At 31.9% G+C, this 16011-nt stretch overlaps 1 long non-coding RNA gene across 1 annotated transcript; it reads left to right on the top strand.

Annotated features, from left to right (window-relative positions):
• Window positions 1-4211: 4211 nt before the first annotated feature.
• Window positions 4212-5810, top strand: LOC115876569. The gene is made up of 2 exons (XR_004049164.1): window positions 4212-4404; window positions 5723-5810. It is a non-coding gene; the product is annotated as an uncharacterized LOC115876569 (long non-coding RNA).
• Window positions 5811-16011: the final 10201 nt, after the last annotated feature.

Below are 16011 nucleotides of genomic sequence, written 5' to 3'. Positions count from 1 at the left end.
GCTCTTAATATTAATATTAAGAGGTTAGGTTAAATAACACGGGGAAAGAAATTTTTCTTTTGTAGAATTTTCTTGCGTTCTAACAAAACAGTGTTTTGTAAAAATCAATACATATTATTGTGGGAAACTGAACGGTCTTCAAAAAAGGTCTGATATGAATTTTCATTTAATCGACTCGTTTGAAAGATATTTTAGGTTAAAGTTCAACTTCAAATCGTATATGATAACTTTTACAATTTTTTATATTTTATCACGAATTAATAGTTCAAAAATATAAAATATCATATTTTATCAGGAAATAATGGCTCAAAAACATAAAATATCATATTTTATCACGAAATAATGGCTCAAAAACATAAAATATCGTGTTTTATCACGAAATAATGGCTCAAAAATAAAAAATATCATGTTTTATCACGACATAATGGCTCAAAAATAAAAAATATCACATTTTATCACGAAATAATGGCTCAAAAATATAAAATATCACATTTTATCCCGAAATAATGGCTCAAAAACATAAAATATCATATTTTATCACGAAATAATGGCTCAAAACATAAAATATCATGTTTTATCACGAAATAATGGCTCAAAAATAAAAAATATCATGTTTTATCACGACATAATGGCTCAAAAATAAAAATATCACATTTTATCACGAAATAATGGCTCAAAAATATAAAATATCACATTTTATCCCGAAATAATGGCTCAAAAACATAAAATATCATGTTTTATCACGATATAATGGCTCAAAAACAAAAAATATCACATTTTATCACGAAATAATGGCTCATAAACAAAAAATATCACATTTTATCCCGAAATAATGGCTCAAAAACATAAAATGTCATATTTTACCACGAAATAATGACTCAAAAACATAAAATATCATATTTTATCACAAAATAATGGCTCAAAAACATAAAATATCATATTTTACCACGAAATAATGGCTCAAAAATGTAAAATATCGTACATAACAACAACATACAACAACCCAAAAGTTAAAAAGGTGATGGAGTGCAGAAAATGTATTGTTTGTTTATTTACCTAGAAAAGTAATTCCTGGCTATTTCCTCTCTATGTGGCTTTCACACATGATATCTGAACAAATCACCATTGTAATAAAGTTTATACAAAATTTACTACACACAACGAACTATTAAAAATCGCCAAAATTATCCCTGGTGCCATATCCTTTGCTTGGCACCAAAAAATGCTATCCTATGATTCTACATCACCAGATTTTCATTAAATAACTTACTTGCTTTCAGTTTATTTTAAAAAACTAATAAAAAAATTATGAAAAGTGGTATTGTTTGTTTCTATGCAACAATATTTAACAAATTATTAATGGAGATAAACTTGCTTTGTTGGAATTTTTAACAAATAACGTTTCTAGAAAAAACGTATGTAGTCACTTTTGTTTATTTTTGATAGTTTAAAAGTTAATGTTAAAAGTAATAGACGCATCATTGATCAGTGAGCCAAGCCGCATTACATGCCACACTATGTCGTATAAGTTTGTGTTTTTGTGCTTTTTGGCAGTAACATTATGCAGTTATGGTAAGACATCATTTTGTTATAACTTGAACCCACTCCAACTTGTTGTTATTATTCTAAAAAATATTATAGACAAGTTCGTAGAATTTTAAAGCTAAGTTTTTTTGGCTTTTTTTAAATTAATGTTTATTACTAATTTAATTTATAGGGAAGAGTCTTAAATAAGTAAATATTTCATAGATGGTAGATATACATATTTTCTCTTTTGAAGATTAAAAATAATTTTTAATTTTTTGCTTAAATTTTGAGAACTTCGATCTTTTCTGAGTTTTCTTTCTTGTAAATTTAATCTACTACCTATGTTGCCATATTTTCAAGATATAAGGTTCTTTAAATAATAATTTTAAGAAAATCCATAATATTTTTCAAAAAATTACGAATTTTGTTTTATTTTTTCGCGAAAACAACCTCATAGACGTGTTTCTATAAAATATACTAGCCCTAAAAATATTTCCTTCTAAGACTCACACCAGGTTTATTTTTAAATTAATTAGCTTATAATTATCATTCAGCATAACGGCCAGGGTAATTTTTTTTTTTTTAAAATATGTCGCATTTATGTAACTTTTGCTCTCAAAATGATTGCAAAATCTTCAACCCTAAGCGGGGGTGTCATCCCCAACTTTTTTCAAATGGAAAGGGAGGTCAAGTGGCTCCGCAATGAAAAGAGCTTCCTATTCTCTATATTTCCCGCTTCGTTTTTAAAAAATCGGTCGAGTCATTGAGAAAAAGAAGGAGTTTGAAATTTGAAAAAGTTTATTTAAACATTTATCAGAGTAAATTATAAGGATAAATACCTTCGACCAATTTGCTGTTTTTTCTTATTATTTCTAGATGTTTACGGATTTTTTCACTTGCCACAAGGTTGGGGGATGACACCCCGCTTAGAGGGTTGAAGATTTTGCAATCATTTTTGGGGCAAAAGTTGTCTCACAAACAAAATTGACGTGTTTTTGAATTTTTTGAAACAAAAATATCCTGGCCGTTATGTCTTACGGATGCGGAACGTTTTCGATGGCCAAATTCTATATAATTTACTAACCGAGTGTTTCAGTCTTATTTATAAATTATTAAGTATGTATATCTAAATTTTGATAATATTATACCCTCCCAGTAGACTTTAAAGTAATATATTAACATTAGCGTAACTAGCAATTCATCCTGGGGGGCCTAGAGTAGATCGCAGTCAGTGGGGGCCTAGTGCTTTTGTTTTTTAAAATATTAAGAATAATAATATACAAAAAATAAAGACGTTTTTTTGAATAAAACGTCATGATTTTCTATCGATAAATATTAAGTTTAAATAATAACTGCAAAATATTATTATTTAAATACCTACAAATTTTGTAAAAAACCAAACTAACACTCATTTTTTGAACAAAACAAAATAATATTAACTAAACAAACTAGAGAACAGTTATTTTTACTATCACAAGAAAAATAGGTGTATCCGTTTAAAATTAGCGAGAACTGAAACTAATACCACAGATTATACAGATTATAAACCCTTTGTTTTTCTTTATTGTTTTTGGTGGTTCCAATTTTCGGAATCGGGCACTAGTTAGGTGACTGGTTTGCGCACATAGCACGCCCACCTATGGCTCCTAAAATTGTGCACAGCGTCTGACCTCCACAGTTATTAGAGAGATATCGGAAAACCGAATAGCGTCATGCAGTATTTACGCGTACCTTATCATGGCTACGATATGCGCGAGTCAATTTTAACGCAACACCCGCTAAAAACGTTACCGCTTGACGTAATTTGCGGATCAATTACACCCAGCGCTATTTCTCAAAATACGTTAAAAATTGCTTAAATGGGCATGTGCGGTATTTGACAACCGGGGCCGGCCGGCGAGATCTTTTATTTCTTTAGGTTATGTTTGAATTTTGAATTATTACTTTAGTTTTATTAGGTAATTTGATATTTAAGTAGCTGGGATTAGTTTTAATTAAATAAATATGGCCCAAAATATGGATTCCACCTCTTCTAATATTAAAGAAACTACAAAGAAGTTCAGGTTTACAGCAGATGACGACTTAGCCCTTCTAAGAGAATTTGTTGCTTGTTGCCCTAAACCCACTGGCAGACGTTGTACAATAAAGCAGTGGAAATAAGCACTTTAGCCCTTTAGTTTTAAAATACCTAGTAAACAAAACAATTTCAAAGTTTTAAATTCAAAGAAGCTGGTCAAAAGCAGACGCGACGCGAACAGAATTCTTCCCGATCCGATAACTATAAAAATGAAGAGAGTTAATACCACATACCACCTCACGTAAAGGAAATAACACCTGGCCTTATTAACGTCCATGCACGCTATTCGGTTTAGCGATATCTCTCTATTACGTTATTTATTGTTATTTTACGCGAGTTTATTTTTGCGCACAGGAAATTTTACTCGTTTGAACATCGTCATAAAAAACACTTCGTACCAGGAATTAGGGACAAGATTTTATCTGTATACTTATAGCTATAGATACCTAATCTGTGCTAATACAAACTCAGCCAGAATTACCCTATATAGCAGTAAGATTTTAACTTGTTTTTCCTCGAAATAAGAGCTATACACTTGTACTTTGTTTAATTTATCTAAAAAATCGATTTTCTTTAAAATATTATTTTCTAATACATGAGATGAACTTGAGATTTTATCATTATGTCTACAGACAGATAAGAGAGCTAGTCATCGAAAACACACATATACAATTAAACACCTAGAATAGAATAATATTACTCAACCAAAGGTTAAAATAATTACCATCATACAGTGACAATGGATCCAAAAATATTGTGTTCAGTTTTGGTCCTAACACTTTTTATTTGCATACATCCAAGTAAGTTGTTTTTTGTAGCGAATAATTTTAATAATAAGATATCTTTAGAATGTAAGAATGTTTTTATTTTCGATCAGTAATGTAAATCTCTTGTTTATTAAAAGCTTTCACTAGTTCGAAAAGTAGCAAAAATAAGCATTCGGCATTTATCGTTTTATTTAAAACTGGCTAGGTATTTTTACAGCCAAATGAAGGAAATTAAAGATAAAGAATTATATTTTCATATCCGTATTGTAGCACATTTTTAGACAACTTCTTTATTTTTAAGATTTTGATGGTGAAACATCAACAAAATATTTCGAAAGTAAAGACATAATTTAAAAATTGCTACAATACGGAAATAGATTGAATTTTTGTGATTACACTGATATAATTTATATGTTTTTAACAAATTGCTCGCTATTTTATGGCAAATGCTGAAGCTCTCAAAGAACTTTAATCAAACCTAATCAAAGCACGTGGAATTTTGGGTGTGGCACCACGACAGGATCGGGCTAAGTCCTAAGGCGCGTTATCACGAGTCAAATTTAGTTGAACAACTTTAGTTGACCAACAAAAATTGAATAAAAACTTCATTCAAGTAAAGTTCACATGTGCAGCAGAAACTGATAGTCCCGGTTCAGTTTAAAAATGGCGCCGATACAACGCAAAGCGTTTTCTGCGCATCTTTGTTTTAATAGTCACTGATGCGATAGTTCCAGAGGCACTCGTGTCTTTGATATAGTTCAAAAACTTCTTAATCACATTTTTCTGACCATTTAACACTCATTGTTCGCACTGTTTTTTATTTTCAATAATATTTGCGGCAAAAACTACCAAAACCGTGGTCAGTTGATTGACTGCCTAGTTCACACGTTTCAAGACTTGTTTCAACTTGAAAGCAATTCGGGACTTGAACGACAAAAGTTTGAATGGATCAAACTTTTGTTGAACAATAAAAAGCTGATCAAGTCCATTGTAACAGTAGTTCTCACTATAGTTTTTATTCAATTTTTTGATCAACTAAAGTTGTTCAACTAAACTTGACTCGTGAGAACGCGCCTTTTAGGCCGAGATTTCACAAAATATAATATATATTTCACTAAAGCTAACAAAAATATAAAGTTGATATATATAATATGTCATTCTATTCAGAATAGTATTTTCTAACACTCAAATAAAGTAAACTTAGGGTGTGAGGGCGGGGGAGGTTAAGTTTTTTTTTCGCAAATTTTTTTTTTTTTTTTTTTTTTTTAATGTAAAAATTTTATCTGATAAGACCTTATTATTATCTTACGAATACTACAACAATCTAATTCTTATATGTATTTTGTTGCAGCATCAGCACTGTTTTGTTATCAATGCAGAGGAGATACCAACAATTCTGATTGTGAACTCAATGTCCTTACTTCAGCGTATCAACAAAATTGCACAACTGGTTTTGTCTGTGCTTCTTATATAGTTGAAAGTAAGTAGATACGATATAGATATATATTTTATGTATACCTTGCATATAAAGATGAAAACGATACATCGACCTCTCGCCAATATCGCTGTTGCTCTATTATTTTTGTGATGTTTGTATCCCCAATCTTGTAGAATATAGAATGAGTAAGATCTATTGTGCCCCCAGGACTGTAAAAATTAATACACAGTCTATAACCAACCCATCATACCCCTGTTGTAGGGGGACAGGGTATTTCCATCCTCCTCTAACAACAGTTCTTCCTCTGAGGGTATACATCCTTCCACGGTTGCAGTTTGGCTATCCGTGCCACCCTTCACAGTCGAGCAGCTTGCCTCCGGCTGAGAAATCCGTGGGGTGGAGGCTGGAGGATCTGTCTCCATTTTCTCCACCTCTTTAACTTGGTCTCTCTAATCTCACTTGAAAAGTCCTCTACACTGGGTGCCTGCTCACCAAGGGATGAAGGCAATGAGAAAGCAAGCGATCTAGCTAGAATAGGAAGGATAACACTCACTCGACTCACTTGTGTCACTGGACCAGAACCGTTCTGCTTTCAAGTGGTAACCAACTCAAGGCGGAACTCAAGAACTTGGAAGATTCCATCCGCATCCTGGAATGGAAATCTTGCAGTGGTCTAAGACACTCGAAGAAAGAAGTTTCTGAGGCTTTAGTCCCAGAAAAATCACAAAATCTTCCTGGGTCTGAGTAAGGGTAATCTTCGGATTGTCACCGGGGTTTCTTTGAGGACACTGCACTCTCCTGAAATGAACACCTCATTAGATTGAAACTAAGAAGAAACGGCGAATGCATATTCTGTGGGGAAGATGGGGAAACACCAGTACACCTCATCACTGAGTGCGCCGGACGGCTGGCATTTCGTGCCATAGTACGACTGATATTGGAGAGATGGAGAACTACCCTATAAAACCGTCCCAGATACTTTTATTAAAGCCCTGAAGCTGTATGATGAGTTATGATTCAAGAAAGGGGGACACAATGGATCTGTAAGGTCGAAGTGATTAACCCCCCTCCCACTCATTCTAATTCTAATTCTAATTCTAATCTCCTTAGACCTGATACCGGTGTTGTCCCGTATCTATAATAGAGGATATGTTTCTTTGTCTCTATTCCTATTTTTCACAATTCCTATTGTGAGGACCTGTCCCCTAACCTATCCCCAATCTTGCAACTGTATCTTTAAAGGAGCGTTTATACAAGTCAAGTCAACTGCTCAAGTCACTTGAAATAATTTCCCATGAATGTTATATGTAATATCAAAAAGTATAAAATCTGCATAATTTTTGACTATTTTATAGGTTCGACTAATACATGGTCAACAGGGGATGTTTCGAGCCTAACGTTTGTGACGTGGTCAACGCCGATAGTTCACATGTCATTGGCGTAAACCGGACTGTCAAACTGTGCACAACGTGCAGTTCGAGTGACCTGTGCAATGCCGCACATCCAGTCAATTACAGCGCAATGCTTCTAGTATTCGTTCCAATAACGGCTTTATTTATAACTATTTTAATTATTTTTTGTTACTGAAGTATTTATTTCAAAATTCGTACAATGCAGATTCTGTAAAATTTTGTCTAATAATAGATTATTAATAGATTACGTTAGTATGCTCATAATGCCCTGCTGGGCATTATCGTATACTGGCTAACACACGATGGGCATTATCGTATACTAACACGCGTGATTGATGCGCCCAAGATTTAGGTTATCCAGTATTTTAGTATTTTTTGAATTAAGTTTCATATAAAATGTCAATATTAAAAAGTGTTTTGATGACTGTGTGATGAACAGCATTTTATTTTCTCTTTTACTATTTTTAATACCAAAAATTTATTTCAACATTTATGCAATACAGATTCTGACAAATTTTGTTTATAATAAATTACGCAGCATAGCCTTAAGGCGGTAGTACCTATGTCCATAATGCCCGGTGGGGCATTATAGTATACTAACGTACGATGGGCATTATCGTATATCGACACCCTTGATGCACAAGTATTTTTATTGTTTACTATTCATCAGTAATTTAGTATTTTTGGTTGTGAACTTTTGTATACAAAATGTAATAGCTTTTGGTTGTTGTTTTATATGCCCAATAATTTGTACTGTGTTACTAGAAGTTTGTTTATTAATTCTTTGAAATATCGTACAGTAGTATATGTATTATATGTAATGTCCAGGCGTGTTATAGGTTTGTTTACGTATTTCGTATCCTAGCAATAATCCTGAAGTTAAAAAGTAAAATAATAATTAGGAGCAGAATTGTTGTTTTGAACACAGAAGAATTTTGGTGAAATCTTTACATGTTTCTTAATATTAAATTAGTTATCTGAATATGATTTTATTTTTTAATTAACAATATTTTTTAAATAGATTAAACCAATATAGAAAAATGTGTATAGGATAGAACACGATTTGTCAAATTACATTTAAGAATATATATAATACAGAATTTTTGTTATTATTTTATATAAATAAATATAGTAAAGAAATATTTTTGCAAAAATAATAATTTAATTTTATAAATAATTTTGATGGCATTTTATTTTAGTATAGTTTTTTTATTTAGTAAGATCTTTCAAAATTTGTATTGTATTTGTAAGTATAAAAGCCTTGGATTTATTTAACATAACTCAATTTGCTGTATTATTTTTATTAAAAGTAGCTTTTTTGAGACATTTTCGTTCTATTAATACTATATAAATAACTTTGAATCTATATCTATAAATTTTAATATTATAAACAACCTAACCGAACTTAAAATGTGTTTTGTTTCTCCTGTAAAAACAGGTTTTGAGTATTTCAAAGTAAGGTATCGATATTCTTATTTTCCGATTGAAAATTTCCTCTGTCGCATGTTCCAAGTCATTATTTGCTGTATCACCGAAATAATCAGACTATCAATTTTCCTTAAAAAAGTACCTTTTCCATTAGATTAGAAGGTCTCTTTATCAATATATAAATAAAGAGTGCATGTATGATTAATCGAAAAGGAAAGGCATACATAAATAATGAATCCTCTAGATTATACAAATATTCCTCAGTAAGTTTAAGAACAGTTAGGTATTCAAAATCACATAGGTAGTGCTATAATGGATTCAAAAATCTTGTGCTCTGTTCTTGTTATAACACTGATTTGCATTTATTCAAGTAAGATGATTTGACTATTGCTGACATATTGAATAGAATACTTAAAATTATGTGTTTTAGCTCTTTCTCATGCGACAGAATGTTATTATTGTCATCCAGACCATGAAAGTAACAAATGCTTCGACCCTACCGAAAGTTCATCACAAAACACAATAATTAATTGTAATGAGCAATATGGTCCACCAAGTGATAACGCTACGTACATTTGTATCTCTGCTAGCATTAAATACGGTAAGTAGGTAGTGTTGCATTTATGGTTGCAAATGTGTTGGTTAAATTTATAAAAAATTAATTAATATACTGGCAAATACTTTTTTTAAAATAGATTTCTTAAGAAAATTATTATATCCCCGGATTACATTTACAAGAGGAAAAACTTTAAAAAATAAAAAAGTTTTTGCTCATTTTTCCTCCTCTCGTAAAGTAGGCCTGTTCCAAACATCGGAACACCGTTTTAACACCGGTGTTGGGCTGACACCGGTGGCCAAATATAGACTATTCGGTGTTCCGATGTCGACACCGACACCGGTGTTCGTTTCGATACCGGTTTTCATCTCGACACCGGTGTTGGTCTGGACACCGGTGTTCTTCTCGATACCGGTTTTGACCACGACACCGGAACTTTGATAATGTTTACCAGTGTTTTGTAAACGGGTTAAAGAAGCAATAATGATAATTAATAAGTTCAAAATAAACCTGATAATAATAATGTCGTATGGGTGCTTATTTTTATGGTTTATTAAAGCGCACCGACTTTATTTTGACGTTCAAATTTTAAATATAATTTTTCTGTCAGACTAATCACTAAAATAGAGTAGAAGCGTCAGATAAACAACTATAAAGTAAGAATTGTTTAATCAAAAACAAATAGAAAACAAAACATAAACAAATATTTTTTTTTTTTTTTTTATTTAAAATATTACATTAAAAAAAAAACGGCACCATCGACATCGACGATCGACACCGACACCGGTGTCACGATAAACACCGGTGTTGTACATGAACACCGGTGTAGAGATAAACACCGGTGTTGAAATGAACACCGGTGTTGAGATAAACACCGGTGTCGTTGTTGACACCGGTACACTGACTGAAATAGTGTGTTCAAATCTCAACACGGAACAGGTCTATCGTAAAGACACTCAGTTGGCATACTGTTTATTTGTTTTCTTTCAAGCGTTTTAAAAATACTAGTATGAATCGACTTGTAAAGAACAATATATGTAACTCTCTCTGAAAAAAATTCGTATTACCCCACATGTAAAATTGTAAACCATAAAAAACATTAGAGTTTCTCTTATCGTTTAATTGGAAGGAAGTGAAAGAACTTAAATGAAGAATTAGAGTCAAAAATTACCACTGTGACGCTGATTTTTCTTTGATCTGACTATAGTGTATTCTGCAAACCAACTTTCTTTAAAATAATAGCCATTTTTATACAAGACGATGAAATGTTATTGTGGACAAAAACAGTGTATAAAACAATATCTTTCCATTGCCTTAAAAAATATTCAGGAAATTCATTATTTCAAGGAATTTGGTTACCGTAGAAAAAATATCAGTTGGCTTATGCTGATTCTATGTAATCTTTTGACAAATAAATGCTTGCCCCTTTAGCTGTCAGCCTTTGAGTCAATATTTCCTTTTAATTCTCTCTCGTGTCGATTGTTGATTGAATTGGAGCCAGAAATGACTCAAAACGGAAATAAGTAAATTACTTTCAACAGATACCTTTCAGGTCAGTTGACAGCTTCATATACTTACCTCCCATTTAAAACCTGAATAACTTATGAAAAAGGAATACAAAAATTCCTTTCAAAAATGGAAGTAAATTAAAAACGTGTCAGAAGAAATAAAGTTTTAACCCAATTCCCCGTTGTTAAAGTATCATTACTTTAATCTACCTTTCAGGTTAAAAGAGATAAATAGAAACGAAAAAAAAATGAGTTTTTTTTTTATTAATATTATATAAATAGATTATAATTAGAAACATATTTTTCGGGGAATAAAGATAATAAAAGCAATATTTGTATATCGTTGGTAAACAAGAGAAAGTGAACAAGTCGATTTTGTAAAGAAATGTTTTATTTACGTGTATTTTTTTAACTATGAACTTGAACAAGTGTAATATCACAATGTGGAGTTTTTCAAAAAAGAGTTGCTCAATTTTTTTATTTAATAATTCCTCGCATTACAAGCTTCTAACCATGTCTTCGATCTATGGATTACATTTAGTTTAATAACATAATTTCTTCATAAAAAAATATTTTCTAATAAAATACTTTTCAGGATCCTTTGGAAAAGAGTAAAATATTATGTTTGTCGAAAAATAAGACCTATTTTTGCAGTCTTTATAAGCACACACAATGCCACCATCTCTTCTTTTCCTGCTATGGCGTGTTTGAGTATTGCTCAATCATCTGCGTAACGCAACGTCCAGATTTGTATGACAAGCATTACATTGCACGTCTGCGTTAAGAGGCCAGACCGCAGTGCAATTAGGAAACGTATACTAAAATAAAACCACTCATTCACCTATTAAGCACGAGAGGACACCGAAGCGCGGGAACGTGAAAAACTCTCCAAAACGATCAAAAGGGACTATCAGGAGTATATCGATGATCTCTGAGCGAGAATAATCGCGAACAATAGGCGCCAGACGTTTAAAAAAGGCAAAAAATGCGTCATAGACAAAAATCAACTAAATCAGATTTGTTTATGGTTTAAGCCTGTAGCACAGCTGATTAGCGTCCTAAAAACATAGGTTAGAATAAATAAAGTACGCGGCAGTTGGTCAGATTTTCAGCTTTTTTTGTTTATCTTTGAAATCGACCAACTTTAGTCATTCTGTTTCTTTGATATTATCAGTTCAGTGTGCGAAAAAAGAACATAAACCAACCTAAACTAAAAAATTACATTTAAAAAAAAAAAAAAAAAAATTTACTTTTATATACTTCTTATATTAATTAATTTATTTTCAGAAAATCTTGTTTATTTTTCAAAGAAATATACTTGGCAACAGACAAAATGGGACTTGATGGGACCTTTAAATTTTAATATATCTGCGTCTCTCTCGCGAAATTTGACTTCTTTGTTCACTGTCGTCTCTTGTCTTATCTACTCTTTGCTATAACTACATATTGAGGCATCTCGATGCGATGCTCGCCGCGATGCATCCTACGCGGACGTTTTAAGCACTGTTTTAAAACGGCGAGTAAGTGCGCTTGGGATGCATCGCGGCGAGCATCGCATCGAGATCATTTTTTTTCAATCAGAAGTTTATCTTTGGCTTGAAAGTCAGCACAAGAATTAATTCTGAAAAGTAATGTACAGGGTGTCCCACTAAGAATAGCTCTCGGCTGTATCTCGGAAAGTATTAGCCGTAGAGCTTGCGGAAAAAAATGTTTATAACTAAAGAGAGCATGAGAAATTGCTGGAAATTATTTTCAAGTTTGTAGAGCGGCCGCTAGAGGACGCAACTGCTATTAAAAATAAGAAAAACGAGTTTTTACACAATTTTGCCTAGATAACGGATTCTATAAATAATAGATTCATAATCTTCAGTAATTTTTGCATGTTTTATTTGTTAGAACAATTTTTTCCTATATGTTGAAATAAAGTGGTGGGGGAAGGTTAGATCTGTGCTTATATAAATGTTAATAACTCCGGACTGGTTGATCGGAATCCAACAAGTGAGGGCTCGTTTAAAAGAGCGTTTCTTGCTCTATATTATACCATATAAACAATAAAAATATGCTTTTGAACGTAGACGCTAGGAGGCGCTGTCTTACAATTTAACAAACATTACGCGTTTTTTCGCAAAATTAAAAAAAAAAAATCGTGTAAAAACTCCTTTTCCTTATTTTAATAGGAGTTGCGCCCTCTAGCGGCCGCTCTACAAACTTGAATATAATTTCCAGCAATTTCTCATGCTCTCTTTAGTTAAAAATATTTTTTCCGCAAGCTCTACGACTAATAGGTACTTTCCGAGATACAGCCGAGAGCTATTCTTAGTGGGACACCCTGTAGAAGGTGTTGTCAAACTTTTTTATTATCTATAGCATGCATATTTAAATGTCTTTAAATATCTGAAAAACCAAAGCTTTGAGACGTATTAACCCTTATAATAAATGCCTTATTTTGTGCCCAAGAATCCAAAAATGCAATAAAATACCGGGTGTTCCATAAGAAAAAATATAACTTCGGTATGGATCTTAGTTCTGACACACTCTGTAGATTTCCAAATAATTTTAAATTACACACATTGCCTTCCCACATACAGGGTAAGTTTCCTACGATGTTCTCTATGGGTATCTCGGAAACTACTGGGGATAGAGAGTCGGTTAAATGGGGAAAGAATTGCAGTTTTATGGGGTCATAAATATGCGCCTTTCGGATTTTTGAAAAAGTTCATGGCCTACTAGAATATTTCGAAAAAAACAAATTTTGGCTAATTTAGAAATCGTCCCTAATTCCATTATAATCTATTTTAGACAAAAAGTTTTCAGATAAAAGTTTTTGTTTATGTTCTCCGATTTTTTCTAAAGCCTGTCATTTTTGACATATGACACAAACATATGTTTTTTTAAATGGAAACCGTAGTTGGCCATGACTTCATAAAAAGCGCCATTTTTTAAGCTTTTCAACGATATAAGCTATAATATGTTTTTTTTTTCACAAAATTACTGAATTATAGCCAATTCTTATCTTTCTTGACTAATTTCACTTAGTTGGCTTGGTGTTCTTATTTTGTTATGATTTATAACTTATAAAAAGACAAAATATATTATTAAAAGGCTCTTTACAATTTACATTTCACAAACTAAAACTTAAAAAATACTTAACTTTTTCAAATATCTGAAAGGCGCATATTTATAATTCCACAAAACTGCAATTCTTTCCTCATTTAACCGACTCTCTATCTCCAGTAGTTTCCGAGATACCCATAGGGAACATCGTAGGAAACTCACCCTGTATATCTATAAAATATTTTATTTCTATATCTTTCCGTTTTCGTATAATCAACCGAGGCGAATGAGGTGCGTCACCCTGTATATTGTATAACTGCAATATATCACAGGTAAAATACCTAATGCATAAATAAAGTCTTCTGAATGAAAAAATGCTCAATGTGTTAATGATATTCTGCAGACTTTCAACCCCTGGAATTTCTAATACTACCTCATTTTACCATCTTAATTATTTAAGTGATTTTGACGCCAATTTTCTATTGTTGGACGATTAAACTACAGACTACAGACACAGTTTTACAACTATAAATCACTACCTACTTAGTACTTTGAACCTCTAAGAAATTTCAATAAAGAAACGGTAGTAAAAAAATAAAGAGATTTAACACTAACGACAGGAAAAACCCAAAACCTCGGTAATAAAGTATAATTTTGTATCTAGGGAGCGCCCATGGGGGGGCCATCTCGCGTTTATCTTTTTTTTTATTTGTTTTGTGATCTTTTTTTTTATTTTTTTTTCAGAAGTGTTTACAAAAAAATAACTATTTCATTTTGTAGATTTTCTTGCATTGGAGAAATACACATATAGGATTTTTATTCTTTTTAATTCTTTTTATTGTGAATTTGAAATCTCAATGTCTTATCTAATCTAATAATATGCATAATATTAATCGTTTTAATTATAACAAAATCAACTTTTACAAACTAGTTTCTAATGCTCTATATGTTCGAAGGGTTACCACCCTCCCTAAAGCATAAAGTTATTTTCATTCAATCTTATTTGTAGCTCTTTAAACATACATGGTGGATTACAGTTGAGGGTTGGAACCTTTGGTGTTAAACAGCAAAATAAAAACACTAAATCACCACAATACACCAAAACACTTTTACTTTTACACTGGACGCGCGTTTCGCTAACCATGTTAGCATCATCAGCAGATTATTATAAACTTAGTTTATAATAATATGCATCAGCAGATGATTATAAACTAAGTTTATAATTATATTATTATAAACTTAGTTTATAATCATCTGCTGATGATGCTAACATGGTTAGCGAAACGCGCGTCCAGTGTAAAAGTAAAAGTGTTTTGGTGTATTGTGGTGATTTAGTGTTTTTATTTTGCCATACATGGTGGCCCATCGAAAACGTTCCGCAAGGCATAACGGCCAGGATTTTTTTTTTCAAAAAATCCAAAAACACGTCAGTTTTGTTTGTGAGGGGAACAACTTTTGCCCCAAAAATGATTGCAAAATCTTCAACCCTCTAAGCGGGGGTGTCATCCCCCAGCTTTTTTCAAATGGGAAGGGGGGTGAAGTGGTACCGCAATGAAAAGGGCTTTTTATTCTCTATATTTTCCCGCCCCCCATATAACTCGGTCGAGTCGTTGAGAAAATATGAAGGATTGAAATTTGAAAAGTTTATTTAAACATTTATCAGAGTAAATGATAAGGATAAATTCCTTCGACCAATTTGCTGTTTTTTCTTATTATTTCTAGATGTTTCTGCATTTTTTCACTTGCCACAAAGTTGAACGATCAGGTGCGGCAGTTGCTAGATAGCTGTACTGTGACTTGTACGTTTAAGTTCTTGAATAATAAATACATATTAATAAATATTATTTATTAAACTAATGTAGGTAAATTAAATAACAGTAAACTGGTATAAATTTAAATAAAGTCTGTAAACTAATTTCGCTTTTGAAAATAGTTACTAACTGTCATTAGAAAATTGCCATGGCGATACCAGCCATCTTGATTGCCATTTTATTTAAAAATCGCCTTTTATTCAAAATCTGAGATAGATAGGTATAGGAAACCCTAATATAGTTTGAAAGAGCATTTGAATCTGCTTCGATTTATTTAAAAAAATACAGGGTGTGGTATTTGAAATAACAAAGTTTTTATGTAAAATAAATCCTTAAAATAGATCACCAATTTTTGGTACCCCTGTATAAATTTAAGGAAGCAATGACATTTTTCAGTAAAGTTTATTTCTTTACCTTTAAACTCAGCACAATA

This window comes from Sitophilus oryzae, unplaced genomic scaffold, assembly GCF_002938485.1.
Source record: "Sitophilus oryzae breed Bouriz unplaced genomic scaffold, Soryzae_2.0 scaffold_1436_pilon_pilon, whole genome shotgun sequence".
Classification (NCBI taxonomy): Eukaryota; Metazoa; Arthropoda; class Insecta; order Coleoptera; family Curculionidae; genus Sitophilus; species Sitophilus oryzae.
Note: the sequence above shows the minus strand (reverse complement) of the source record. Positions and strands in the feature narration are given on the sequence as shown.